The sequence below is a fragment of the Danio rerio genome, chromosome 15 (genome assembly GCF_049306965.1).
Source record: "Danio rerio strain Tuebingen ecotype United States chromosome 15, GRCz12tu, whole genome shotgun sequence".
Classification (NCBI taxonomy): Eukaryota; Metazoa; Chordata; class Actinopteri; order Cypriniformes; family Danionidae; genus Danio; species Danio rerio.
In genome coordinates, this window is record NC_133190.1 from 18,913,134 (window position 1) to 18,935,245 (window position 22,112).

The 22,112-nt window shown below is 50.0% G+C and overlaps 39 non-coding genes across 39 annotated transcripts; 10 read left to right on the forward strand and 29 right to left on the reverse strand.

Moving 5' to 3' along the window:
* Positions 1-1,185: 1,185 nt before the first annotated feature.
* trnae-cuc (transfer RNA glutamic acid (anticodon CUC)) lies at positions 1,186-1,257 on the forward strand. Its single transcript has one exon. It is a non-coding gene; the product is annotated as a tRNA-Glu (tRNA).
* An 89-nt stretch (positions 1,258-1,346) lies between these two features.
* Positions 1,347-1,433, reverse strand: trnay-gua (transfer RNA tyrosine (anticodon GUA)). Its single transcript is given in 2 exon segments — positions 1,347-1,382; positions 1,397-1,433. It is a non-coding gene; the product is annotated as a tRNA-Tyr (tRNA).
* An 88-nt stretch (positions 1,434-1,521) lies between these two features.
* On the reverse strand, positions 1,522-1,593 carry trnae-uuc (transfer RNA glutamic acid (anticodon UUC)). The gene has a single exon. It is a non-coding gene; the product is annotated as a tRNA-Glu (tRNA).
* Positions 1,594-3,086: 1,493 nt separating this feature from the next.
* trnar-acg (transfer RNA arginine (anticodon ACG)) lies at positions 3,087-3,159 on the reverse strand. The gene has a single exon. It is a non-coding gene; the product is annotated as a tRNA-Arg (tRNA).
* A 262-nt stretch (positions 3,160-3,421) lies between these two features.
* On the forward strand, positions 3,422-3,493 carry trnae-cuc (transfer RNA glutamic acid (anticodon CUC)). The gene has a single exon. It is a non-coding gene; the product is annotated as a tRNA-Glu (tRNA).
* An 89-nt stretch (positions 3,494-3,582) lies between these two features.
* On the reverse strand, positions 3,583-3,669 carry trnay-gua (transfer RNA tyrosine (anticodon GUA)). Its single transcript is given in 2 exon segments — positions 3,583-3,618; positions 3,633-3,669. It is a non-coding gene; the product is annotated as a tRNA-Tyr (tRNA).
* An 88-nt stretch (positions 3,670-3,757) lies between these two features.
* trnae-uuc (transfer RNA glutamic acid (anticodon UUC)) lies at positions 3,758-3,829 on the reverse strand. Its single transcript has one exon. It is a non-coding gene; the product is annotated as a tRNA-Glu (tRNA).
* Positions 3,830-5,322: 1,493 nt separating this feature from the next.
* On the reverse strand, positions 5,323-5,395 carry trnar-acg (transfer RNA arginine (anticodon ACG)). Its single transcript has one exon. It is a non-coding gene; the product is annotated as a tRNA-Arg (tRNA).
* A 262-nt stretch (positions 5,396-5,657) lies between these two features.
* Positions 5,658-5,729, forward strand: trnae-cuc (transfer RNA glutamic acid (anticodon CUC)). Its single transcript has one exon. It is a non-coding gene; the product is annotated as a tRNA-Glu (tRNA).
* An 89-nt stretch (positions 5,730-5,818) lies between these two features.
* trnay-gua (transfer RNA tyrosine (anticodon GUA)) lies at positions 5,819-5,905 on the reverse strand. The gene is given in 2 exon segments: positions 5,819-5,854; positions 5,869-5,905. It is a non-coding gene; the product is annotated as a tRNA-Tyr (tRNA).
* An 88-nt stretch (positions 5,906-5,993) lies between these two features.
* trnae-uuc (transfer RNA glutamic acid (anticodon UUC)) lies at positions 5,994-6,065 on the reverse strand. Its single transcript has one exon. It is a non-coding gene; the product is annotated as a tRNA-Glu (tRNA).
* Positions 6,066-7,558: 1,493 nt separating this feature from the next.
* On the reverse strand, positions 7,559-7,631 carry trnar-acg (transfer RNA arginine (anticodon ACG)). The gene has a single exon. It is a non-coding gene; the product is annotated as a tRNA-Arg (tRNA).
* Positions 7,632-7,893: 262 nt separating this feature from the next.
* trnae-cuc (transfer RNA glutamic acid (anticodon CUC)) lies at positions 7,894-7,965 on the forward strand. Its single transcript has one exon. It is a non-coding gene; the product is annotated as a tRNA-Glu (tRNA).
* Positions 7,966-8,054: 89 nt separating this feature from the next.
* On the reverse strand, positions 8,055-8,141 carry trnay-gua (transfer RNA tyrosine (anticodon GUA)). The gene is given in 2 exon segments: positions 8,055-8,090; positions 8,105-8,141. It is a non-coding gene; the product is annotated as a tRNA-Tyr (tRNA).
* Positions 8,142-8,229: 88 nt separating this feature from the next.
* Positions 8,230-8,301, reverse strand: trnae-uuc (transfer RNA glutamic acid (anticodon UUC)). Its single transcript has one exon. It is a non-coding gene; the product is annotated as a tRNA-Glu (tRNA).
* Positions 8,302-9,795: 1,494 nt separating this feature from the next.
* Positions 9,796-9,868, reverse strand: trnar-acg (transfer RNA arginine (anticodon ACG)). Its single transcript has one exon. It is a non-coding gene; the product is annotated as a tRNA-Arg (tRNA).
* A 262-nt stretch (positions 9,869-10,130) lies between these two features.
* trnae-cuc (transfer RNA glutamic acid (anticodon CUC)) lies at positions 10,131-10,202 on the forward strand. Its single transcript has one exon. It is a non-coding gene; the product is annotated as a tRNA-Glu (tRNA).
* An 89-nt stretch (positions 10,203-10,291) lies between these two features.
* On the reverse strand, positions 10,292-10,378 carry trnay-gua (transfer RNA tyrosine (anticodon GUA)). Its single transcript is given in 2 exon segments — positions 10,292-10,327; positions 10,342-10,378. It is a non-coding gene; the product is annotated as a tRNA-Tyr (tRNA).
* Positions 10,379-10,466: 88 nt separating this feature from the next.
* On the reverse strand, positions 10,467-10,538 carry trnae-uuc (transfer RNA glutamic acid (anticodon UUC)). Its single transcript has one exon. It is a non-coding gene; the product is annotated as a tRNA-Glu (tRNA).
* A 1,493-nt stretch (positions 10,539-12,031) lies between these two features.
* trnar-acg (transfer RNA arginine (anticodon ACG)) lies at positions 12,032-12,104 on the reverse strand. Its single transcript has one exon. It is a non-coding gene; the product is annotated as a tRNA-Arg (tRNA).
* A 262-nt stretch (positions 12,105-12,366) lies between these two features.
* trnae-cuc (transfer RNA glutamic acid (anticodon CUC)) lies at positions 12,367-12,438 on the forward strand. The gene has a single exon. It is a non-coding gene; the product is annotated as a tRNA-Glu (tRNA).
* Positions 12,439-12,527: 89 nt separating this feature from the next.
* Positions 12,528-12,614, reverse strand: trnay-gua (transfer RNA tyrosine (anticodon GUA)). The gene is given in 2 exon segments: positions 12,528-12,563; positions 12,578-12,614. It is a non-coding gene; the product is annotated as a tRNA-Tyr (tRNA).
* An 88-nt stretch (positions 12,615-12,702) lies between these two features.
* trnae-uuc (transfer RNA glutamic acid (anticodon UUC)) lies at positions 12,703-12,774 on the reverse strand. Its single transcript has one exon. It is a non-coding gene; the product is annotated as a tRNA-Glu (tRNA).
* Positions 12,775-14,267: 1,493 nt separating this feature from the next.
* On the reverse strand, positions 14,268-14,340 carry trnar-acg (transfer RNA arginine (anticodon ACG)). The gene has a single exon. It is a non-coding gene; the product is annotated as a tRNA-Arg (tRNA).
* Positions 14,341-14,602: 262 nt separating this feature from the next.
* Positions 14,603-14,674, forward strand: trnae-cuc (transfer RNA glutamic acid (anticodon CUC)). The gene has a single exon. It is a non-coding gene; the product is annotated as a tRNA-Glu (tRNA).
* Positions 14,675-14,763: 89 nt separating this feature from the next.
* Positions 14,764-14,850, reverse strand: trnay-gua (transfer RNA tyrosine (anticodon GUA)). Its single transcript is given in 2 exon segments — positions 14,764-14,799; positions 14,814-14,850. It is a non-coding gene; the product is annotated as a tRNA-Tyr (tRNA).
* An 88-nt stretch (positions 14,851-14,938) lies between these two features.
* Positions 14,939-15,010, reverse strand: trnae-uuc (transfer RNA glutamic acid (anticodon UUC)). Its single transcript has one exon. It is a non-coding gene; the product is annotated as a tRNA-Glu (tRNA).
* Positions 15,011-16,503: 1,493 nt separating this feature from the next.
* On the reverse strand, positions 16,504-16,576 carry trnar-acg (transfer RNA arginine (anticodon ACG)). Its single transcript has one exon. It is a non-coding gene; the product is annotated as a tRNA-Arg (tRNA).
* A 262-nt stretch (positions 16,577-16,838) lies between these two features.
* Positions 16,839-16,910, forward strand: trnae-cuc (transfer RNA glutamic acid (anticodon CUC)). The gene has a single exon. It is a non-coding gene; the product is annotated as a tRNA-Glu (tRNA).
* An 89-nt stretch (positions 16,911-16,999) lies between these two features.
* Positions 17,000-17,086, reverse strand: trnay-gua (transfer RNA tyrosine (anticodon GUA)). The gene is given in 2 exon segments: positions 17,000-17,035; positions 17,050-17,086. It is a non-coding gene; the product is annotated as a tRNA-Tyr (tRNA).
* Positions 17,087-17,174: 88 nt separating this feature from the next.
* On the reverse strand, positions 17,175-17,246 carry trnae-uuc (transfer RNA glutamic acid (anticodon UUC)). The gene has a single exon. It is a non-coding gene; the product is annotated as a tRNA-Glu (tRNA).
* Positions 17,247-18,739: 1,493 nt separating this feature from the next.
* Positions 18,740-18,812, reverse strand: trnar-acg (transfer RNA arginine (anticodon ACG)). The gene has a single exon. It is a non-coding gene; the product is annotated as a tRNA-Arg (tRNA).
* A 262-nt stretch (positions 18,813-19,074) lies between these two features.
* Positions 19,075-19,146, forward strand: trnae-cuc (transfer RNA glutamic acid (anticodon CUC)). Its single transcript has one exon. It is a non-coding gene; the product is annotated as a tRNA-Glu (tRNA).
* An 89-nt stretch (positions 19,147-19,235) lies between these two features.
* Positions 19,236-19,322, reverse strand: trnay-gua (transfer RNA tyrosine (anticodon GUA)). The gene is given in 2 exon segments: positions 19,236-19,271; positions 19,286-19,322. It is a non-coding gene; the product is annotated as a tRNA-Tyr (tRNA).
* An 88-nt stretch (positions 19,323-19,410) lies between these two features.
* Positions 19,411-19,482, reverse strand: trnae-uuc (transfer RNA glutamic acid (anticodon UUC)). The gene has a single exon. It is a non-coding gene; the product is annotated as a tRNA-Glu (tRNA).
* Positions 19,483-20,975: 1,493 nt separating this feature from the next.
* On the reverse strand, positions 20,976-21,048 carry trnar-acg (transfer RNA arginine (anticodon ACG)). Its single transcript has one exon. It is a non-coding gene; the product is annotated as a tRNA-Arg (tRNA).
* A 262-nt stretch (positions 21,049-21,310) lies between these two features.
* Positions 21,311-21,382, forward strand: trnae-cuc (transfer RNA glutamic acid (anticodon CUC)). Its single transcript has one exon. It is a non-coding gene; the product is annotated as a tRNA-Glu (tRNA).
* An 89-nt stretch (positions 21,383-21,471) lies between these two features.
* trnay-gua (transfer RNA tyrosine (anticodon GUA)) lies at positions 21,472-21,558 on the reverse strand. Its single transcript is given in 2 exon segments — positions 21,472-21,507; positions 21,522-21,558. It is a non-coding gene; the product is annotated as a tRNA-Tyr (tRNA).
* Positions 21,559-21,646: 88 nt separating this feature from the next.
* trnae-uuc (transfer RNA glutamic acid (anticodon UUC)) lies at positions 21,647-21,718 on the reverse strand. Its single transcript has one exon. It is a non-coding gene; the product is annotated as a tRNA-Glu (tRNA).
* Between the last annotated feature and the right edge of the window lie 394 nt (positions 21,719-22,112).

A 22,112-nucleotide genomic window follows, 5' to 3' on the forward strand; every position in this document is an offset into this window, starting at 1 on the left:
ACGCAGCAGGTTACTGTGAGGTTGGCGCCAAGGGCTGGGGTAGGTGTGATAATAATAAAATATGCAATAGGTTGTATTCTGTGCCATGTACAAGACATTGCATAAATGAGAACCTCATGGAGGTTTGTTACTGTGAGGTTGGGTTTAGAGTTGTGGTAGGTTTGGAGGTTAATAAAACACAGCAGCATACTGTGAGGTTGGGTTTCGCATTGGGGTAGGTTTGACATTCAAATATAATAGGTTGGACGCAGTGTCTTGTACGAGACATTAAACGAATGAAAACTCCAGGAGGTTTGTACAGCCCACTTGGAGCTCAAGTCTCACCCACTTGGAGCTGACCAGGCCATTTGGAGCAGGCTCCGATTTCTATTTATACCTTTCTCAGTCAGGTAACTTCCTTTTCAGTAATATGAGCATCTGCACTGTGTGGCATATTTGCAGACATTTAACAGAGACTACAAACATTGCTCCCACTGGTCTGAGATGGTCATTTTGACTGCAATCTTGTTTTAGGTGGGCACTTTGTTTTTGAATCTTGTCTGATTTTCCTATGTTTATCTGTGCTGCAGTAGAACGCCTTAGCCTCACAGCAAACATTGTGGTTTACAAGCTGTCACTGGCATCTTCCCAGGAGAGTGGCTGTCCTGGTTTCCTCTGGAAGTCCTGAGGTATGTGCGGGACCAAGACATGAGAGCAGTTGGGGCAGCCTTTAAAAGCAGGGGAGCACCCCACAGGCTCTGGGCCGGCGGCCCCAGAAACTCGATTCACTCCAGAGTAGAACTGAACAGCTCCGGCTGGGGCAAACGGCGACTGCAGTGCACTGACTGACAGCAACGCAAAAAGCTCTGAGCAAGCCAGCCAGGAGTCGAACCTAGAATCTTCTGATCCGTAGTCAGACGCGTTATCCATTGCGCCACTGGTCCAGTCTCTGTCTGTAGTGCGCCTGTTGCTCGAAAGAGGACACAGCTCTGTCAGCATGGAGTTCCATCAACGCATGCTGTGCTTTGTTATCATGGCAAGTTGTGGCGTCGATAGGATGCACTTACACAGAGCATGAGACAGTCCCTCCCTGGAAGAACTGTGATCCAGGCTCTGAGACTTTTTCCCTTTTCAGGAGGAGGTTACAGGCGTAATTTTTGTCTGAGGAGCTGGAGCACACCTGGCTAGGGCAAGTTTTGCCAGCCTTCCCTGGTGGTCTAGTGGTTAGGATTCGGTGCTCTCACCGCCGCGGCCCGGGTTCGATTCCCGGTCAGGGAACTTTCTTTTCATTTCCATGGTGAACTTCGAGCTGTGGTGCGCATGCAGTCTTCGCAAAGGGAAGAAAGCGGCTCTGAGCGCAAAAGTCATCCTTCGAGCCGGAGTCGAACCAGCGACCTAAGGATTGCCAACATCCCACCTACAGTCCTCCGCTCTACCAACTGAGCTATCGAAGGCTGACGACGGAGCTCCACAACCTCACACTATAGGGACGCTGCAGTCCGGCTGCTGGCCGAAAAGGACAGAAGCAAAAGCGATCAAGCCTTCCCAAACCGGGAGTCGAACCCGGGCCGCCTGGGTGAAAACCAGGAATCCTGACCGCTAGACCATATGGGAACTGCCACGCACGAGGCCCAGTCTTGGCCCACACTCCAGTTCTTTCTGATCGCTCGCACTTCCCTGCTCCGCTTGCACAAGTGCCACTCATACACTTACGCACTCTCTCATACACAGCTTCCTGGTTTCCGTAACCTAGAATCTTCAGATCCGTAGTCATAAGCGTTATCCTTTGTGCCACCGGCACTCTGTTCAGCACCTTGCTAGCCCATTGCATGAAGTAAGGACAAGGCTCTGTCATTCCGGAGTTCCTTCACCACACATTCTGCTTTGTTTTTATGGCAAGAGGTTGTGTGGATGGGATGCTCTAACAGGATTCCCGACAGTCCCTCCATAGAAGACCTGCGATCCAGGGCTGGAGACTCTCACCTCTCCAAGAGGAGGTTAAAAGCCATGGTTTCTTTTATGCCTTTGTGTCAGAGCATTTAGGTGTTGCTGCAGCTCAGAGACCTACAAGTGGAGGAGATTACACTGCAAGTTGGCTGGGTGACCACTAAGTGGTAGGCACTTATGCCACAAGTAGGCTAGCTTTGCGATTGATGTGGCTGTAGTAGACAGTAATTAAAAAAATATATATAATAAATAAAAAACTGGTTACTCTGAGGTTGTGTTTAGGCTTGGGGTAGGTGTAAAACTGAATAAAACGCAGCAGGTTACTGTGAGGTTGGCGCCAAGGGCTGGGGTAGGTGTGATAATAATAAAATATGCAATAGGTTGTATTCTGTGCCATGTACAAGACATTGCATAAATGAGAACCTCATGGAGGTTTGTTACTGTGAGGTTGGGTTTAGAGTTGTGGTAGGTTTGGAGGTTAATAAAACACAGCAGCATACTGTGAGGTTGGGTTTCGCATTGGGGTAGGTTTGACATTCAAATATAATAGGTTGGACGCAGTGTCTTGTACGAGACATTAAACGAATGAAAACTCCAGGAGGTTTGTACAGCCCACTTGGAGCTCAAGTCTCACCCACTTGGAGCTGACCAGGCCATTTGGAGCAGGCTCCGATTTCTATTTATACCTTTCTCAGTCAGGTAACTTCCTTTTCAGTAATATGAGCATCTGCACTGTGTGGCATATTTGCAGACATTTAACAGAGACTACAAACATTGCTCCCACTGGTCTGAGATGGTCATTTTGACTGCAATCTTGTTTTAGGTGGGCACTTTGTTTTTGAATCTTGTCTGATTTTCCTATGTTTATCTGTGCTGCAGTAGAACGCCTTAGCCTCACAGCAAACATTGTGGTTCACAAGCTGTCACTGGCATCTTCCCAGGAGAGTGGCTGTCCTGGTTTCCTCTGGAAGTCCTGAGGTATGTGCGGGACCAAGACATGAGAGCAGTTGGGGCAGCCTTTAAAAGCAGGGGAGCACCCCACAGGCTCTGGGCCGGCGGCCCCAGAAACTCGATTCACTCCAGAGTAGAACTAAACAGCTCCGGCTGGGGCAAACGGCGACTGCAGTGCACTGACTGACAGCAACGCAAAAAGCTCTGAGCGAGCCAGCCAGGAGTCGAACCTAGAATCTTCTGATCCGTAGTCAGACGCGTTATCCATTGCGCCACTGGCCCAGTCTCTGTCTATAGTGCGCCTGTTGCTCGAAAGAGGACACAGCTCTGTCAGCATGGAGTTCCATCAACGCATGCTGTGCTTTGTTATCATGGCAAGTTGTGGTGTCGATAGGATGCACTTACACAGAGCATGAGACAGTCCCTCCCTGGAAGAACTGTGATCCAGGCTCTGAGACTTTTTCCCTTTCCAGGAGGAGGTTACAGGCGTAATTTTTGTCTGAGGAGCTGGAGCACACCTGGCTAGGGCAAGTTTTGCCAGCCTTCCCTGGTGGTCTAGTGGTTAGGATTCGGCGCTCTCACCGCCGCGGCCCGGGTTCGATTCCCGGTCAGGGAACTTTCTTTTCATTTCCATGGTGAACTTCGAGCTGTGGTGCGCATGCAGTCTTCGCAAAGGGAAGAAAGCGGCTCTGAGCGCAAAAGTCGTCCTTCGAGCCGGAGTCGAACCAGCGACCTAAGGATTGCCAACATCCCACCTACAGTCCTCCGCTCTACCAACTGAGCTATCGAAGGCTGACGACGGAGCTCCACAACCTCACACTATAGGGACGCTGCAGTCCGGCTGCTGGCCGAAAAGGACAGAAGCAAAAGCGATCAAGCCTTCCCAAACCGGGAGTCGAACCCGGGCCGCCTGGGTGAAAACCAGGAATCCTGACCGCTAGACCATATGGGAACTGCCACGCACGAGGACCAGTCTTGGCCCACACTCCAGTTCTTTCTGATCGCTCGCACTTCCCTGCTCCGCTTGCACAAGTGCCACTCATACACTTACGCACTCTCTCATACACAGCTTCCTGGTTTCCGTAACCTAGAATCTTCAGATCCGTAGTCATAAGCGTTATCCTTTGTGCCACCGGCACTCTGTTCAGCACCTTGCTAGCCCATTGCATGAAGTAAGGACAAGGCTCTGTCATTCCGGAGTTCCTTCACCACACATTCTGCTTTGTTTTTATGGCAAGAGGTTGTGTGGATGGGATGCTCTAACAGGATTCCCGACAGTCCCTCCATAGAAGACCTGCGATCCAGGGCTGGAGACTCTCACCTCTCCAAGAGGAGGTTAAAAGCCATGGTTTCTTTTATGCCTTTGTGTCAGAGCATTTAGGTGTTGCTGCAGCTCAGAGACCTACAAGTGGAGGAGATTACACTGCAAGTTGGCTGGGTGACCACTAAGTGGTAGGCACTTATGCCACAAGTAGGCTAGCTTTGCGATTGATGTGGCTGTAGTAGACAGTAATTAAAAAAATATATATAATAAATAAAAAACTGGTTACTCTGAGGTTGTGTTTAGGCTTGGGGTAGGTGTAAAACTGAATAAAACGCAGCAGGTTACTGTGAGGTTGGCGCCAAGGGCTGGGGTAGGTGTGATAATAATAAAATATGCAATAGGTTGTATTCTGTGCCATGTACAAGACATTGCATAAATGAGAACCTCATGGAGGTTTGTTACTGTGAGGTTGGGTTTAGAGTTGTGGTAGGTTTGGAGGTTAATAAAACACAGCAGCATACTGTGAGGTTGGGTTTCGCATTGGGGTAGGTTTGACATTCAAATATAATAGGTTGGACGCAGTGTCTTGTACGAGACATTAAACGAATGAAAACTCCAGGAGGTTTGTACAGCCCACTTGGAGCTCAAGTCTCACCCACTTGGAGCTGACCATGTCATTTGGAGCAGGCTCCGATTTCTATTTATACCTTTCTCAGTCAGGTAACTTCCTTTTCAGTAATATGAGCATCTGCACTGTGTGGCATATTTGCAGACATTTAACAGAGACTACAAACATTGCTCCCACTGGTCTGAGATGGTCATTTTGACTGCAATCTTGTTTTAGGTGGGCACTTTGTTTTTGAATCTTGTCTGATTTTCCTATGTTTATCTGTGCTGCAGTAGAACGCCTTAGCCTCACAGCAAACATTGTGGTTTACAAGCTGTCACTGGCATCTTCCCAGGAGAGTGGCTGTCCTGGTTTCCTCTGGAAGTCCTGAGGTATGTGCGGGACCAAGACATGAGAGCAGTTGGGGCAGCCTTTAAAAGCAGGGGAGCACCCCACAGGCTCTGGGCCGGCGGCCCCAGAAACTCGATTCACTCCAGAGTAGAACTGAACAGCTCCGGCTGGGGCAAACGGCGACTGCAGTGCACTGACTGACAGCAACGCAAAAAGCTCTGAGCGAGCCAGCCAGGAGTCGAACCTAGAATCTTCTGATCCGTAGTCAGACGCGTTATCCATTGCGCCACTGGCCCAGTCTCTGTCTGTAGTGCGCCTGTTGCTCGAAAGAGGACACAGCTCTGTCAGCATGGAGTTCCATCAACGCATGCTGTGCTTTGTTATCATGGCAAGTTGTGGTGTCGATAGGATGCACTTACACAGAGCATGAGACAGTCCCTCCCTGGAAGAACTGTGATCCAGGCTCTGAGACTTTTTCCCTTTCCAGGAGGAGGTTACAGGCGTAATTTTTGTCTGAGGAGCTGGAGCACACCTGGCTAGGGCAAGTTTTGCCAGCCTTCCCTGGTGGTCTAGTGGTTAGGATTCGGCGCTCTCACCGCCGCGGCCCGGGTTCGATTCCCGGTCAGGGAACTTTCTTTTCATTTCCATGGTGAACTTCGAGCTGTGGTGCGCATGCAGTCTTCGCAAAGGGAAGAAAGCGGCTCTGAGCGCAAAAGTCATCCTTCAAGCCGGAGTCGAACCAGCGACCTAAGGATTGCCAACATCCCACCTACAGTCCTCCGCTCTACCAACTGAGCTATCGAAGGCTGACGACGGAGCTCCACAACCTCACACTATAGGGACGCTGCAGTCCGGCTGCTGGCCGAAAAGGACAGAAGCAAAAGCGATCAAGCCTTCCCAAACCGGGAGTCGAACCCGGGCCGCCTGGGTGAAAACCAGGAATCCTGACCGCTAGACCATATGGGAACTGCCACGCACGAGGCCCAGTCTTGGCCCACACTCCAGTTCTTTCTGATCGCTCGCACTTCCCTGCTCCGCTTGCACAAGTGCCACTCATACACTTACGCACTCTCTCATACACAGCTTCCTGGTTTCCGTAACCTAGAATCTTCAGATCCGTAGTCATAAGCGTTATCCTTTGTGCCACCGGCACTCTGTTCAGCACCTTGCTAGCCCATTGCATGAAGTAAGGACAAGGCTCTGTCATTCCGGAGTTCCTTCACCACACATTCTGCTTTGTTTTTATGGCAAGAGGTTGTGTGGATGGGATGCTCTAACAGGATTCCCGACAGTCCCTCCATAGAAGACCTGCGATCCAGGGCTGGAGACTCTCACCTCTCCAAGAGGAGGTTAAAAGCCATGGTTTCTTTTATGCCTTTGTGTCAGAGCATTTAGGTGTTGCTGCAGCTCAGAGACCTACAAGTGGAGGAGATTACACTGCAAGTTGGCTGGGTGACCACTAAGTGGTAGGCACTTATGCCACAAGTAGGCTAGCTTTGCGATTGATGTGGCTGTAGTAGACAGTAATTAAAAAAATATATATAATAAATAAAAAACTGGTTACTCTGAGGTTGTGTTTAGGCTTGGGGTAGGTGTAAAACTGAATAAAACGCAGCAGGTTACTGTGAGGTTGGCGCCAAGGGCTGGGGTAGGTGTGATAATAATAAAATATGCAATAGGTTGTATTCTGTGCCATGTACAAGACATTGCATAAATGAGAACCTCATGGAGGTTTGTTACTGTGAGGTTGGGTTTAGAGTTGTGGTAGGTTTGGAGGTTAATAAAACACAGCAGCATACTGTGAGGTTGGGTTTCGCATTGGGGTAGGTTTGACATTCAAATATAATAGGTTGGACGCAGTGTCTTGTACGAGACATTAAACGAATGAAAACTCCAGGAGGTTTGTACAGCCCACTTGGAGCTCAAGTCTCACCCACTTGGAGCTGACCAGGCCATTTGGAGCAGGCTCCGATTTCTATTTATACCTTTCTCAGTCAGGTAACTTCCTTTTCAGTAATATGAGCATCTGCACTGTGTGGCATATTTGCAGACATTTAACAGAGACTACAAACATTGCTCCCACTGGTCTGAGATGGTCATTTTGACTGCAATCTTGTTTTAGGTGGGCACTTTGTTTTTGAATCTTGTCTGATTTTCCTATGTTTATCTGTGCTGCAGTAGAACGCCTTAGCCTCACAGCAAACATTGTGGTTTACAAGCTGTCACTGGCATCTTCCCAGGAGAGTGGCTGTCCTGGTTTCCTCTGGAAGTCCTGAGGTATGTGCGGGACCAAGACATGAGAGCAGTTGGGGCAGCCTTTAAAAGCAGGGGAGCACCCCACAGGCTCTGGGCCGGCGGCCCCAGAAACTCGATTCACTCCAGAGTAGAACTGAACAGCTCCGGCTGGGGCAAACGGCGACTGCAGTGCACTGACTGACAGCAACGCAAAAAGCTCTGAGCGAGCCAGCCAGGAGTCGAACCTAGAATCTTCTGATCCGTAGTCAGACGCGTTATCCATTGCGCCACTGGCCCAGTCTCTGTCTGTAGTGCGCCTGTTGCTCGAAAGAGGACACAGCTCTGTCAGCATGGAGTTCCATCAACGCATGCTGTGCTTTGTTATCATGGCAAGTTGTGGCGTCGATAGGATGCACTTACACAGAGCATGAGACAGTCCCTCCCTGGAAGAACTGTGATCCAGGCTCTGAGACTTTTTCCCTTTTCAGGAGGAGGTTACAGGCGTAATTTTTGTCTGAGGAGCTGGAGCACACCTGGCTAGGGCAAGTTTTGCCAGCCTTCCCTGGTGGTCTAGTGGTTAGGATTCGGCGCTCTCACCGCCGCGGCCCGGGTTCGATTCCCGGTCAGGGAACTTTCTTTTCATTTCCATGGTGAACTTCGAGCTGTGGTGCGCATGCAGTCTTCGCAAAGGGAAGAAAGCGGCTCTGAGCGCAAAAGTCGTCCTTCGAGCCGGAGTCGAACCAGCGACCTAAGGATTGCCAACATCCCACCTACAGTCCTCCGCTCTACCAACTGAGCTATCGAAGGCTGACGACGGAGCTCCACAACCTCACACTATAGGGACGCTGCAGTCCGGCTGCTGGCCGAAAAGGACAGAAGCAAAAGCGATCAAGCCTTCCCAAACCGGGAGTCGAACCCGGGCCGCCTGGGTGAAAACCAGGAATCCTGACCGCTAGACCATATGGGAACTGCCACGCACGAGGCCCAGTCTTGGCCCACACTCCAGTTCTTTCTGATCGCTCGCACTTCCCTGCTCCGCTTGCACAAGTGCCACTCATACACTTACGCACTCTCTCATACACAGCTTCCTGGTTTCCGTAACCTAGAATCTTCAGATCCGTAGTCATAAGCGTTATCCTTTGTGCCACCGGCACTCTGTTCAGCACCTTGCTAGCCCATTGCATGAAGTAAGGACAAGGCTCTGTCATTCCGGAGTTCCTTCACCACACATTCTGCTTTGTTTTTATGGCAAGAGGTTGTGTGGATGGGATGCTCTAACAGGATTCCCGACAGTCCCTCCATAGAAGACCTGCGATCCAGGGCTGGAGACTCTCACCTCTCCAAGAGGAGGTTAAAAGCCATGGTTTCTTTTATGCCTTTGTGTCAGAGCATTTAGGTGTTGCTGCAGCTCAGAGACCTACAAGTGGAGGAGATTACACTGCAAGTTGGCTGGGTGACCACTAAGTGGTAGGCACTTATGCCACAAGTAGGCTAGCTTTGCGATTGATGTGGCTGTAGTAGACAGTAATTAAAAAATATATATATAATAAATAAAAAACTGGTTACTCTGAGGTTGTGTTTAGGCTTGGGGTAGGTGTAAAACTGAATAAAACGCAGCAGGTTACTGTGAGGTTGGCGCCAAGGGCTGGGGTAGGTGTGATAATAATAAAATATGCAATAGGTTGTATTCTGTGCCATGTACAAGACATTGCATAAATGAGAACCTCATGGAGGTTTGTTACTGTGAGGTTGGGTTTAGAGTTGTGGTAGGTTTGGAGGTTAATAAAACACAGCAGCATACTGTGAGGTTGGGTTTCGCATTGGGGTAGGTTTGACATTCAAATATAATAGGTTGGACGCAGTGTCTTGTACGAGACATTAAACGAATGAAAACTCCAGGAGGTTTGTACAGCCCACTTGGAGCTCAAGTCTCACCCACTTGGAGCTGACCAGGCCATTTGGAGCAGGCTCCGATTTCTATTTATACCTTTCTCAGTCAGGTAACTTCCTTTTCAGTAATATGAGCATCTGCACTGTGTGGCATATTTGCAGACATTTAACAGAGACTACAAACATTGCTCCCACTGGTCTGAGATGGTCATTTTGACTGCAATCTTGTTTTAGGTGGGCACTTTGTTTTTGAATCTTGTCTGATTTTCCTATGTTTATCTGTGCTGCAGTAGAACGCCTTAGCCTCACAGCAAACATTGTGGTTCACAAGCTGTCACTGGCATCTTCCCAGGAGAGTGGCTGTCCTGGTTTCCTCTGGAAGTCCTGAGGTATGTGCGGGACCAAGACATGAGAGCAGTTGGGGCAGCCTTTAAAAGCAGGGGAGCACCCCACAGGCTCTGGGCCGGCGGCCCCAGAAACTCGATTCACTCCAGAGTAGAACTGAACAGCTCCGGCTGGGGCAAACGGCGACTGCAGTGCACTGACTGACAGCAACGCAAAAAGCTCTGAGCGAGCCAGCCAGGAGTCGAACCTAGAATCTTCTGATCCGTAGTCAGACGCGTTATCCATTGCGCCACTGGCCCAGTCTCTGTCTATAGTGCGCCTGTTGCTCGAAAGAGGACACAGCTCTGTCAGCATGGAGTTCCATCAACGCATGCTGTGCTTTGTTATCATGGCAAGTTGTGGTGTCGATAGGATGCACTTACACAGAGCATGAGACAGTCCCTCCCTGGAAGAACTGTGATCCAGGCTCTGAGACTTTTTCCCTTTCCAGGAGGAGGTTACAGGCGTAATTTTTGTCTGAGGAGCTGGAGCACACCTGGCTAGGGCAAGTTTTGCCAGCCTTCCCTGGTGGTCTAGTGGTTAGGATTCGGCGCTCTCACCGCCGCGGCCCGGGTTCGATTCCCGGTCAGGGAACTTTCTTTTCATTTCCATGGTGAACTTCGAGCTGTGGTGCGCATGCAGTCTTCGCAAAGGGAAGAAAGCGGCTCTGAGCGCAAAAGTCGTCCTTCGAGCCGGAGTCGAACCAGCGACCTAAGGATTGCCAACATCCCACCTACAGTCCTCCGCTCTACCAACTGAGCTATCGAAGGCTGACGACGGAGCTCCACAACCTCACACTATAGGGACGCTGCAGTCCGGCTGCTGGCCGAAAAGGACAGAAGCAAAAGCGATCAAGCCTTCCCAAACCGGGAGTCGAACCCGGGCCGCCTGGGTGAAAACCAGGAATCCTGACCGCTAGACCATATGGGAACTGCCACGCACGAGGCCCAGTCTTGGCCCACACTCCAGTTCTTTCTGATCGCTCGCACTTCCCTGCTCCGCTTGCACAAGTGCCACTCATACACTTACGCACTCTCTCATACACAGCTTCCTGGTTTCCGTAACCTAGAATCTTCAGATCCGTAGTCATAAGCGTTATCCTTTGTGCCACCGGCACTCTGTTCAGCACCTTGCTAGCCCATTGCATGAAGTAAGGACAAGGCTCTGTCATTCCGGAGTTCCTTCACCACACATTCTGCTTTGTTTTTATGGCAAGAGGTTGTGTGGATGGGATGCTCTAACAGGATTCCCGACAGTCCCTCCATAGAAGACCTGCGATCCAGGGCTGGAGACTCTCACCTCTCCAAGAGGAGGTTAAAAGCCATGGTTTCTTTTATGCCTTTGTGTCAGAGCATTTAGGTGTTGCTGCAGCTCAGAGACCTACAAGTGGAGGAGATTACACTGCAAGTTGGCTGGGTGACCACTAAGTGGTAGGCACTTATGCCACAAGTAGGCTAGCTTTGCGATTGATGTGGCTGTAGTAGACAGTAATTAAAAAAATATATATAATAAATAAAAAACTGGTTACTCTGAGGTTGTGTTTAGGCTTGGGGTAGGTGTAAAACTGAATAAAACGCAGCAGGTTACTGTGAGGTTGGCGCCAAGGGCTGGGGTAGGTGTGATAATAATAAAATATGCAATAGGTTGTATTCTGTGCCATGTACAAGACATTGCATAAATGAGAACCTCATGGAGGTTTGTTACTGTGAGGTTGGGTTTAGAGTTGTGGTAGGTTTGGAGGTTAATAAAACACAGCAGCATACTGTGAGGTTGGGTTTCGCATTGGGGTAGGTTTGACATTCAAATATAATAGGTTGGACGCAGTGTCTTGTACGAGACATTAAACGAATGAAAACTCCAGGAGGTTTGTACAGCCCACTTGGAGCTCAAGTCTCACCCACTTGGAGCTGACCATGTCATTTGGAGCAGGCTCCGATTTCTATTTATACCTTTCTCAGTCAGGTAACTTCCTTTTCAGTAATATGAGCATCTGCACTGTGTGGCATATTTGCAGACATTTAACAGAGACTACAAACATTGCTCCCACTGGTCTGAGATGGTCATTTTGACTGCAATCTTGTTTTAGGTGGGCACTTTGTTTTTGAATCTTGTCTGATTTTCCTATGTTTATCTGTGCTGCAGTAGAACGCCTTAGCCTCACAGCAAACATTGTGGTTTACAAGCTGTCACTGGCATCTTCCCAGGAGAGTGGCTGTCCTGGTTTCCTCTGGAAGTCCTGAGGTATGTGCGGGACCAAGACATGAGAGCAGTTGGGGCAGCCTTTAAAAGCAGGGGAGCACCCCACAGGCTCTGGGCCGGCGGCCCCAGAAACTCGATTCACTCCAGAGTAGAACTGAACAGCTCCGGCTGGGGCAAACGGCGACTGCAGTGCACTGACTGACAGCAACGCAAAAAGCTCTGAGCGAGCCAGCCAGGAGTCGAACCTAGAATCTTCTGATCCGTAGTCAGACGCGTTATCCATTGCGCCACTGGCCCAGTCTCTGTCTGTAGTGCGCCTGTTGCTCGAAAGAGGACACAGCTCTGTCAGCATGGAGTTCCATCAACGCATGCTGTGCTTTGTTATCATGGCAAGTTGTGGTGTCGATAGGATGCACTTACACAGAGCATGAGACAGTCCCTCCCTGGAAGAACTGTGATCCAGGCTCTGAGACTTTTTCCCTTTCCAGGAGGAGGTTACAGGCGTAATTTTTGTCTGAGGAGCTGGAGCACACCTGGCTAGGGCAAGTTTTGCCAGCCTTCCCTGGTGGTCTAGTGGTTAGGATTCGGCGCTCTCACCGCCGCGGCCCGGGTTCGATTCCCGGTCAGGGAACTTTCTTTTCATTTCCATGGTGAACTTCGAGCTGTGGTGCGCATGCAGTCTTCGCAAAGGGAAGAAAGCGGCTCTGAGCGCAAAAGTCATCCTTCAAGCCGGAGTCGAACCAGCGACCTAAGGATTGCCAACATCCCACCTACAGTCCTCCGCTCTACCAACTGAGCTATCGAAGGCTGACGACGGAGCTCCACAACCTCACACTATAGGGACGCTGCAGTCCGGCTGCTGGCCGAAAAGGACAGAAGCAAAAGCGATCAAGCCTTCCCAAACCGGGAGTCGAACCCGGGCCGCCTGGGTGAAAACCAGGAATCCTGACCGCTAGACCATATGGGAACTGCCACGCACGAGGCCCAGTCTTGGCCCACACTCCAGTTCTTTCTGATCGCTCGCACTTCCCTGCTCCGCTTGCACAAGTGCCACTCATACACTTACGCACTCTCTCATACACAGCTTCCTGGTTTCCGTAACCTAGAATCTTCAGATCCGTAGTCATAAGCGTTATCCTTTGTGCCACCGGCACTCTGTTCAGCACCTTGCTAGCCCATTGCATGAAGTAAGGACAAGGCTCTGTCATTCCGGAGTTCCTTCACCACACATTCTGCTTTGTTTTTATGGCAAGAGGTTGTGTGGATGGGATGCTCTAACAGGATTCCCGACAGTCCCTCCATAGAAGACCTGCGATCCAGGGCTGGAGACTCTCACCTCTCCAAGAGGAGGTTAAAAGCCATGGTTTCTTTTATGCCTTTGTGTCAGAGCATTTAGGTGTTGCTGCAGCTCAGAGACCTACAAGTGGAGGAGATTACACTGCAAGTTGGCTGGGTGACCACTAAGTGGTAGGCACTTATGCCACAAGTAGGCTAGCTTTGCGATTGATGTGGCTGTAGTAGACAGTAATTAAAAAAATATATATAATAAATAAAAAACTGGTTACTCTGAGGTTGTGTTTAGGCTTGGGGTAGGTGTAAAACTGAATAAAACGCAGCAGGTTACTGTGAGGTTGGCGCCAAGGGCTGGGGTAGGTGTGATAATAATAAAATATGCAATAGGTTGTATTCTGTGCCATGTACAAGACATTGCATAAATGAGAACCTCATGGAGGTTTGTTACTGTGAGGTTGGGTTTAGAGTTGTGGTAGGTTTGGAGGTTAATAAAACACAGCAGCATACTGTGAGGTTGGGTTTCGCATTGGGGTAGGTTTGACATTCAAATATAATAGGTTGGACGCAGTGTCTTGTACGAGACATTAAACGAATGAAAACTCCAGGAGGTTTGTACAGCCCACTTGGAGCTCAAGTCTCACCCACTTGGAGCTGACCAGGCCATTTGGAGCAGGCTCCGATTTCTATTTATACCTTTCTCAGTCAGGTAACTTCCTTTTCAGTAATATGAGCATCTGCACTGTGTGGCATATTTGCAGACATTTAACAGAGACTACAAACATTGCTCCCACTGGTCTGAGATGGTCATTTTGACTGCAATCTTGTTTTAGGTGGGCACTTTGTTTTTGAATCTTGTCTGATTTTCCTATGTTTATCTGTGCTGCAGTAGAACGCCTTAGCCTCACAGCAAACATTGTGGTTTACAAGCTGTCACTGGCATCTTCCCAGGAGAGTGGCTGTCCTGGTTTCCTCTGGAAGTCCTGAGGTATGTGCGGGACCAAGACATGAGAGCAGTTGGGGCAGCCTTTAAAAGCAGGGGAGCACCCCACAGGCTCTGGGCCGGCGGCCCCAGAAACTCGATTCACTCCAGAGTAGAACTGAACAGCTCCGGCTGGGGCAAACGGCGACTGCAGTGCACTGACTGACAGCAACGCAAAAAGCTCTGAGCGAGCCAGCCAGGAGTCGAACCTAGAATCTTCTGATCCGTAGTCAGACGCGTTATCCATTGCGCCACTGGCCCAGTCTCTGTCTGTAGTGCGCCTGTTGCTCGAAAGAGGACACAGCTCTGTCAGCATGGAGTTCCATCAACGCATGCTGTGCTTTGTTATCATGGCAAGTTGTGGCGTCGATAGGATGCACTTACACAGAGCATGAGACAGTCCCTCCCTGGAAGAACTGTGATCCAGGCTCTGAGACTTTTTCCCTTTTCAGGAGGAGGTTACAGGCGTAATTTTTGTCTGAGGAGCTGGAGCACACCTGGCTAGGGCAAGTTTTGCCAGCCTTCCCTGGTGGTCTAGTGGTTAGGTTTCGGCGCTCTCACCGCCGCGGCCCGGGTTCGATTCCCGGTCAGGGAACTTTCTTTTCATTTCCATGGTGAACTTCGAGCTGTGGTGCGCATGCAGTCTTCGCAAAGGGAAGAAAGCGGCTCTGAGCGCAAAAGTCGTCCTTCGAGCCGGAGTCGAACCAGCGACCTAAGGATTGCCAACATCCCACCTACAGTCCTCCGCTCTACCAACTGAGCTATCGAAGGCTGACGACGGAGCTCCACAACCTCACACTATAGGGACGCTGCAGTCCGGCTGCTGGCCGAAAAGGACAGAAGCAAAAGCGATCAAGCCTTCCCAAACCGGGAGTCGAACCCGGGCCGCCTGGGTGAAAACCAGGAATCCTGACCGCTAGACCATATGGGAACTGCCACGCACGAGGCCCAGTCTTGGCCCACACTCCAGTTCTTTCTGATCGCTCGCACTTCCCTGCTCCGCTTGCACAAGTGCCACTCATACACTTACGCACTCTCTCATACACAGCTTCCTGGTTTCCGTAACCTAGAATCTTCAGATCCGTAGTCATAAGCGTTATCCTTTGTGCCACCGGCACTCTGTTCAGCACCTTGCTAGCCCATTGCATGAAGTAAGGACAAGGCTCTGTCATTCCGGAGTTCCTTCACCACACATTCTGCTTTGTTTTTATGGCAAGAGGTTGTGTGGATGGGATGCTCTAACAGGATTCCCGACAGTCCCTCCATAGAAGACCTGCGATCCAGGGCTGGAGACTCTCACCTCTCCAAGAGGAGGTTAAAAGCCATGGTTTCTTTTATGCCTTTGTGTCAGAGCATTTAGGTGTTGCTGCAGCTCAGAGACCTACAAGTGGAGGAGATTACACTGCAAGTTGGCTGGGTGACCACTAAGTGGTAGGCACTTATGCCACAAGTAGGCTAGCTTTGCGATTGATGTGGCTGTAGTAGACAGTAATTAAAAAAATATATATAATAAATAAAAAACTGGTTACTCTGAGGTTGTGTTTAGGCTTGGGGTAGGTGTAAAACTGAATAAAACGCAGCAGGTTACTGTGAGGTTGGCGCCAAGGGCTGGGGTAGGTGTGATAATAATAAAATATGCAATAGGTTGTATTCTGTGCCATGTACAAGACATTGCATAAATGAGAACCTCATGGAGGTTTGTTACTGTGAGGTTGGGTTTAGAGTTGTGGTAGGTTTGGAGGTTAATAAAACACAGCAGCATACTGTGAGGTTGGGTTTCGCATTGGGGTAGGTTTGACATTCAAATATAATAGGTTGGACGCAGTGTCTTGTACGAGACATTAAACGAATGAAAACTCCAGGAGGTTTGTACAGCCCACTTGGAGCTCAAGTCTCACCCACTTGGAGCTGACCAGGCCATTTGGAGCAGGCTCCGATTTCTATTTATACCTTTCTCAGTCAGGTAACTTCCTTTTCAGTAATATGAGCATCTGCACTGTGTGGCATATTTGCAGACATTTAACAGAGACTACAAACATTGCTCCCACTGGTCTGAGATGGTCATTTTGACTGCAATCTTGTTTTAGGTGGGCACTTTGTTTTTGAATCTTGTCTGATTTTCCTATGTTTATCTGTGCTGCAGTAGAACGCCTTAGCCTCACAGCAAACATTGTGGTTCACAAGCTGTCACTGGCATCTTCCCAGGAGAGTGGCTGTCCTGGTTTCCTCTGGAAGTCCTGAGGTATGTGCGGGACCAAGACATGAGAGCAGTTGGGGCAGCCTTTAAAAGCAGGGGAGCACCCCACAGGCTCTGGGCCGGCGGCCCCAGAAACTCGATTCACTCCAGAGTAGAACTGAACAGCTCCGGCTGGGGCAAACGGCGACTGCAGTGCACTGACTGACAGCAACGCAAAAAGCTCTGAGCGAGCCAGCCAGGAGTCGAACCTAGAATCTTCTGATCCGTAGTCAGACGCGTTATCCATTGCGCCACTGGCCCAGTCTCTGTCTATAGTGCGCCTGTTGCTCGAAAGAGGACACAGCTCTGTCAGCATGGAGTTCCATCAACGCATGCTGTGCTTTGTTATCATGGCAAGTTGTGGTGTCGATAGGATGCACTTACACAGAGCATGAGACAGTCCCTCCCTGGAAGAACTGTGATCCAGGCTCTGAGACTTTTTCCCTTTCCAGGAGGAGGTTACAGGCGTAATTTTTGTCTGAGGAGCTGGAGCACACCTGGCTAGGGCAAGTTTTGCCAGCCTTCCCTGGTGGTCTAGTGGTTAGGATTCGGCGCTCTCACCGCCGCGGCCCGGGTTCGATTCCCGGTCAGGGAACTTTCTTTTCATTTCCATGGTGAACTTCGAGCTGTGGTGCGCATGCAGTCTTCGCAAAGGGAAGAAAGCGGCTCTGAGCGCAAAAGTCGTCCTTCGAGCCGGAGTCGAACCAGCGACCTAAGGATTGCCAACATCCCACCTACAGTCCTCCGCTCTACCAACTGAGCTATCGAAGGCTGACGACGGAGCTCCACAACCTCACACTATAGGGACGCTGCAGTCCGGCTGCTGGCCGAAAAGGACAGAAGCAAAAGCGATCAAGCCTTCCCAAACCGGGAGTCGAACCCGGGCCGCCTGGGTGAAAACCAGGAATCCTGACCGCTAGACCATATGGGAACTGCCACGCACGAGGCCCAGTCTTGGCCCACACTCCAGTTCTTTCTGATCGCTCGCACTTCCCTGCTCCGCTTGCACAAGTGCCACTCATACACTTACGCACTCTCTCATACACAGCTTCCTGGTTTCCGTAACCTAGAATCTTCAGATCCGTAGTCATAAGCGTTATCCTTTGTGCCACCGGCACTCTGTTCAGCACCTTGCTAGCCCATTGCATGAAGTAAGGACAAGGCTCTGTCATTCCGGAGTTCCTTCACCACACATTCTGCTTTGTTTTTATGGCAAGAGGTTGTGTGGATGGGATGCTCTAACAGGATTCCCGACAGTCCCTCCATAGAAGACCTGCGATCCAGGGCTGGAGACTCTCACCTCTCCAAGAGGAGGTTAAAAGCCATGGTTTCTTTTATGCCTTTGTGTCAGAGCATTTAGGTGTTGCTGCAGCTCAGAGACCTACAAGTGGAGGAGATTACACTGCAAGTTGGCTGGGTGACCACTAAGTGGTAGGCACTTATGCCACAAGTAGGCTAGCTTTGCGATTGATGTGGCTGTAGTAGACAGTAATTAAAAAAATATATATAATAAATAAAAAACTGGTTACTCTGAGGTTGTGTTTAGGCTTGGGGTAGGTGTAAAACTGAATAAAACGCAGCAGGTTACTGTGAGGTTGGCGCCAAGGGCTGGGGTAGGTGTGATAATAATAAAATATGCAATAGGTTGTATTCTGTGCCATGTACAAGACATTGCATAAATGAGAACCTCATGGAGGTTTGTTACTGTGAGGTTGGGTTTAGAGTTGTGGTAGGTTTGGAGGTTAATAAAACACAGCAGCATACTGTGAGGTTGGGTTTCGCATTGGGGTAGGTTTGACATTCAAATATAATAGGTTGGACGCAGTGTCTTGTACGAGACATTAAACGAATGAAAACTCCAGGAGGTTTGTACAGCCCACTTGGAGCTCAAGTCTCACCCACTTGGAGCTGACCAGGCCATTTGGAGCAGGCTCCGATTTCTATTTATACCTTTCTCAGTCAGGTAACTTCCTTTTCAGTAATATGAGCATCTGCACTGTGTGGCATATTTGCAGACATTTAACAGAGACTACAAACATTGCTCCCACTGGTCTGAGATGGTCATTTTGACTGCAATCTTGTTTTAGGTGGGCACTTTGTTTTTGAATCTTGTCTGATTTTCCTATGTTTATCTGTGCTGCAGTAGAACGCCTTAGCCTCACAGCAAACATTGTGGTTCACAAGCTGTCACTGGCATCTTCCCAGGAGAGTGGCTGTCCTGGTTTCCTCTGGAAGTCCTGAGGTATGTGCGGGACCAAGACATGAGAGCAGTTGGGGCAGCCTTTAAAAGCAGGGGAGCACCCCACAGGCTCTGGGCCGGCGGCCCCAGAAACTCGATTCACTCCAGAGTAGAACTGAACAGCTCCGGCTGGGGCAAACGGCGACTGCAGTGCACTGACTGACAGCAACGCAAAAAGCTCTGAGCGAGCCAGCCAGGAGTCGAACCTAGAATCTTCTGATCCGTAGTCAGACGCGTTATCCATTGCGCCACTGGCCCAGTCTCTGTCTATAGTGCGCCTGTTGCTCGAAAGAGGACACAGCTCTGTCAGCATGGAGTTCCATCAACGCATGCTGTGCTTTGTTATCATGGCAAGTTGTGGTGTCGATAGGATGCACTTACACAGAGCATGAGACAGTCCCTCCCTGGAAGAACTGTGATCCAGGCTCTGAGACTTTTTCCCTTTCCAGGAGGAGGTTACAGGCGTAATTTTTGTCTGAGGAGCTGGAGCACACCTGGCTAGGGCAAGTTTTGCCAGCCTTCCCTGGTGGTCTAGTGGTTAGGATTCGGCGCTCTCACCGCCGCGGCCCGGGTTCGATTCCCGGTCAGGGAACTTTCTTTTCATTTCCATGGTGAACTTCGAGCTGTGGTGCGCATGCAGTCTTCGCAAAGGGAAGAAAGCGGCTCTGAGCGCAAAAGTCGTCCTTCGAGCCGGAGTCGAACCAGCGACCTAAGGATTGCCAACATCCCACCTACAGTCCTCCGCTCTACCAACTGAGCTATCGAAGGCTGACGACGGAGCTCCACAACCTCACACTATAGGGACGCTGCAGTCCGGCTGCTGGCCGAAAAGGACAGAAGCAAAAGCGATCAAGCCTTCCCAAACCGGGAGTCGAACCCGGGCCGCCTGGGTGAAAACCAGGAATCCTGACCGCTAGACCATATGGGAACTGCCACGCACGAGGCCCAGTCTTGGCCCACACTCCAGTTCTTTCTGATCGCTCGCACTTCCCTGCTCCGCTTGCACAAGTGCCACTCATACACTTACGCACTCTCTCATACACAGCTTCCTGGTTTCCGTAACCTAGAATCTTCAGATCCGTAGTCATAAGCGTTATCCTTTGTGCCACCGGCACTCTGTTCAGCACCTTGCTAGCCCATTGCATGAAGTAAGGACAAGGCTCTGTCATTCCGGAGTTCCTTCACCACACATTCTGCTTTGTTTTTATGGCAAGAGGTTGTGTGGATGGGATGCTCTAACAGGATTCCCGACAGTCCCTCCATAGAAGACCTGCGATCCAGGGCTGGAGACTCTCACCTCTCCAAGAGGAGGTTAAAAGCCATGGTTTCTTTTATGCCTTTGTGTCAGAGCATTTAGGTGTTGCTGCAGCTCAGAGACCTACAAGTGGAGGAGATTACACTGCAAGTTGGCTGGGTGACCACTAAGTGGTAGGCACTTATGCCACAAGTAGGCTAGCTTTGCGATTGATGTGGCTGTAGTAGACAGTAATTAAAAAAATATATATAATAAATAAAAAACTGGTTACTCTGAGGTTGTGTTTAGGCTTGGGGTAGGTGTAAAACTGAATAAAACGCAGCAGGTTACTGTGAGGTTGGCGCCAAGGGCTGGGGTAGGTGTGATAATAATAAAATATGCAATAGGTTGTATTCTGTGCCATGTACAAGACATTGCATAAATGAGAACCTCATGGAGGTTTGTTACTGTGAGGTTGGGTTTAGAGTTGTGGTAGGTTTGGAGGTTAATAAAACACAGCAGCATACTGTGAGGTTGGGTTTCGCATTGGGGTAGGTTTGACATTCAAATATAATAGGTTGGACGCAGTGTCTTGTACGAGACATTAAACGAATGAAAACTCCAGGAGGTTTGTACAGCCCACTTGGAGCTCAAGTCTCACCCACTTGGAGCTGACCATGTCATTTGGAGCAGGCTCCGATTTCTATTTATACCTTTCTCAGTCAGGTAACTTCCTTTTCAGTAATATGAGCATCTGCACTGTGTGGCATATTTGCAGACATTTAACAGAGACTACAAACATTGCTCCCACTGGTCTGAGATGGTCATTTTGACTGCAATCTTGTTTTAGGTGGGCACTTTGTTTTTGAATCTTGTCTGATTTTCCTATGTTTATCTGTGCTGCAGTAGAACGCCTTAGCCTCACAGCAAACATTGTGGTTCACAAGCTGTCACTGGCATCTTCCCAGGAGAGTGGCTGTCCTGGTTTCCTCTGGAAGTCCTGAGGTATGTGCGGGACCAAGACATGAGAGCAGTTGGGGCAGCCTTTAAAAGCAGGGGAGCACCCCACAGGCTCTGGGCCGGCGGCCCCAGAAACTCGATTCACTCCAGAGTAGAACTGAACAGCTCCGGCTGGGGCAAACGGCGACTGCAGTGCACTGACTGACAGCAACGCAAAAAGCTCTGAGCGAGCCAGCCAGGAGTCGAACCTAGAATCTTCTGATCCGTAGTCAGACGCGTTATCCATTGCGCCACTGGCCCAGTCTCTGTCTATAGTGCGCCTGTTGCTCGAAAGAGGACACAGCTCTGTCAGCATGGAGTTCCATCAACGCATGCTGTGCTTTGTTATCATGGCAAGTTGTGGTGTCGATAGGATGCACTTACACAGAGCATGAGACAGTCCCTCCCTGGAAGAACTGTGATCCAGGCTCTGAGACTTTTTCCCTTTCCAGGAGGAGGTTACAGGCGTAATTTTTGTCTGAGGAGCTGGAGCACACCTGGCTAGGGCAAGTTTTGCCAGCCTTCCCTGGTGGTCTAGTGGTTAGGATTCGGCGCTCTCACCGCCGCGGCCCGGGTTCGATTCCCGGTCAGGGAACTTTCTTTTCATTTCCATGGTGAACTTCGAGCTGTGGTGCGCATGCAGTCTTCGCAAAGGGAAGAAAGCGGCTCTGAGCGCAAAAGTCGTCCTTCGAGCCGGAGTCGAACCAGCGACCTAAGGATTGCCAACATCCCACCTACAGTCCTCCGCTCTACCAACTGAGCTATCGAAGGCTGACGACGGAGCTCCACAACCTCACACTATAGGGACGCTGCAGTCCGGCTGCTGGCCGAAAAGGACAGAAGCAAAAGCGATCAAGCCTTCCCAAACCGGGAGTCGAACCCGGGCCGCCTGGGTGAAAACCAGGAATCCTGACCGCTAGACCATATGGGAACTGCCACGCACGAGGCCCAGTCTTGGCCCACACTCCAGTTCTTTCTGATCGCTCGCACTTCCCTGCTCCGCTTGCACAAGTGCCACTCATACACTTACGCACTCTCTCATACACAGCTTCCTGGTTTCCGTAACCTAGAATCTTCAGATCCGTAGTCATAAGCGTTATCCTTTGTGCCACCGGCACTCTGTTCAGCACCTTGCTAGCCCATTGCATGAAGTAAGGACAAGGCTCTGTCATTCCGGAGTTCCTTCACCACACATTCTGCTTTGTTTTTATGGCAAGAGGTTGTGTGGATGGGATGCTCTAACAGGATTCCCGACAGTCCCTCCATAGAAGACCTGCGATCCAGGGCTGGAGACTCTCACCTCTCCAAGAGGAGGTTAAAAGCCA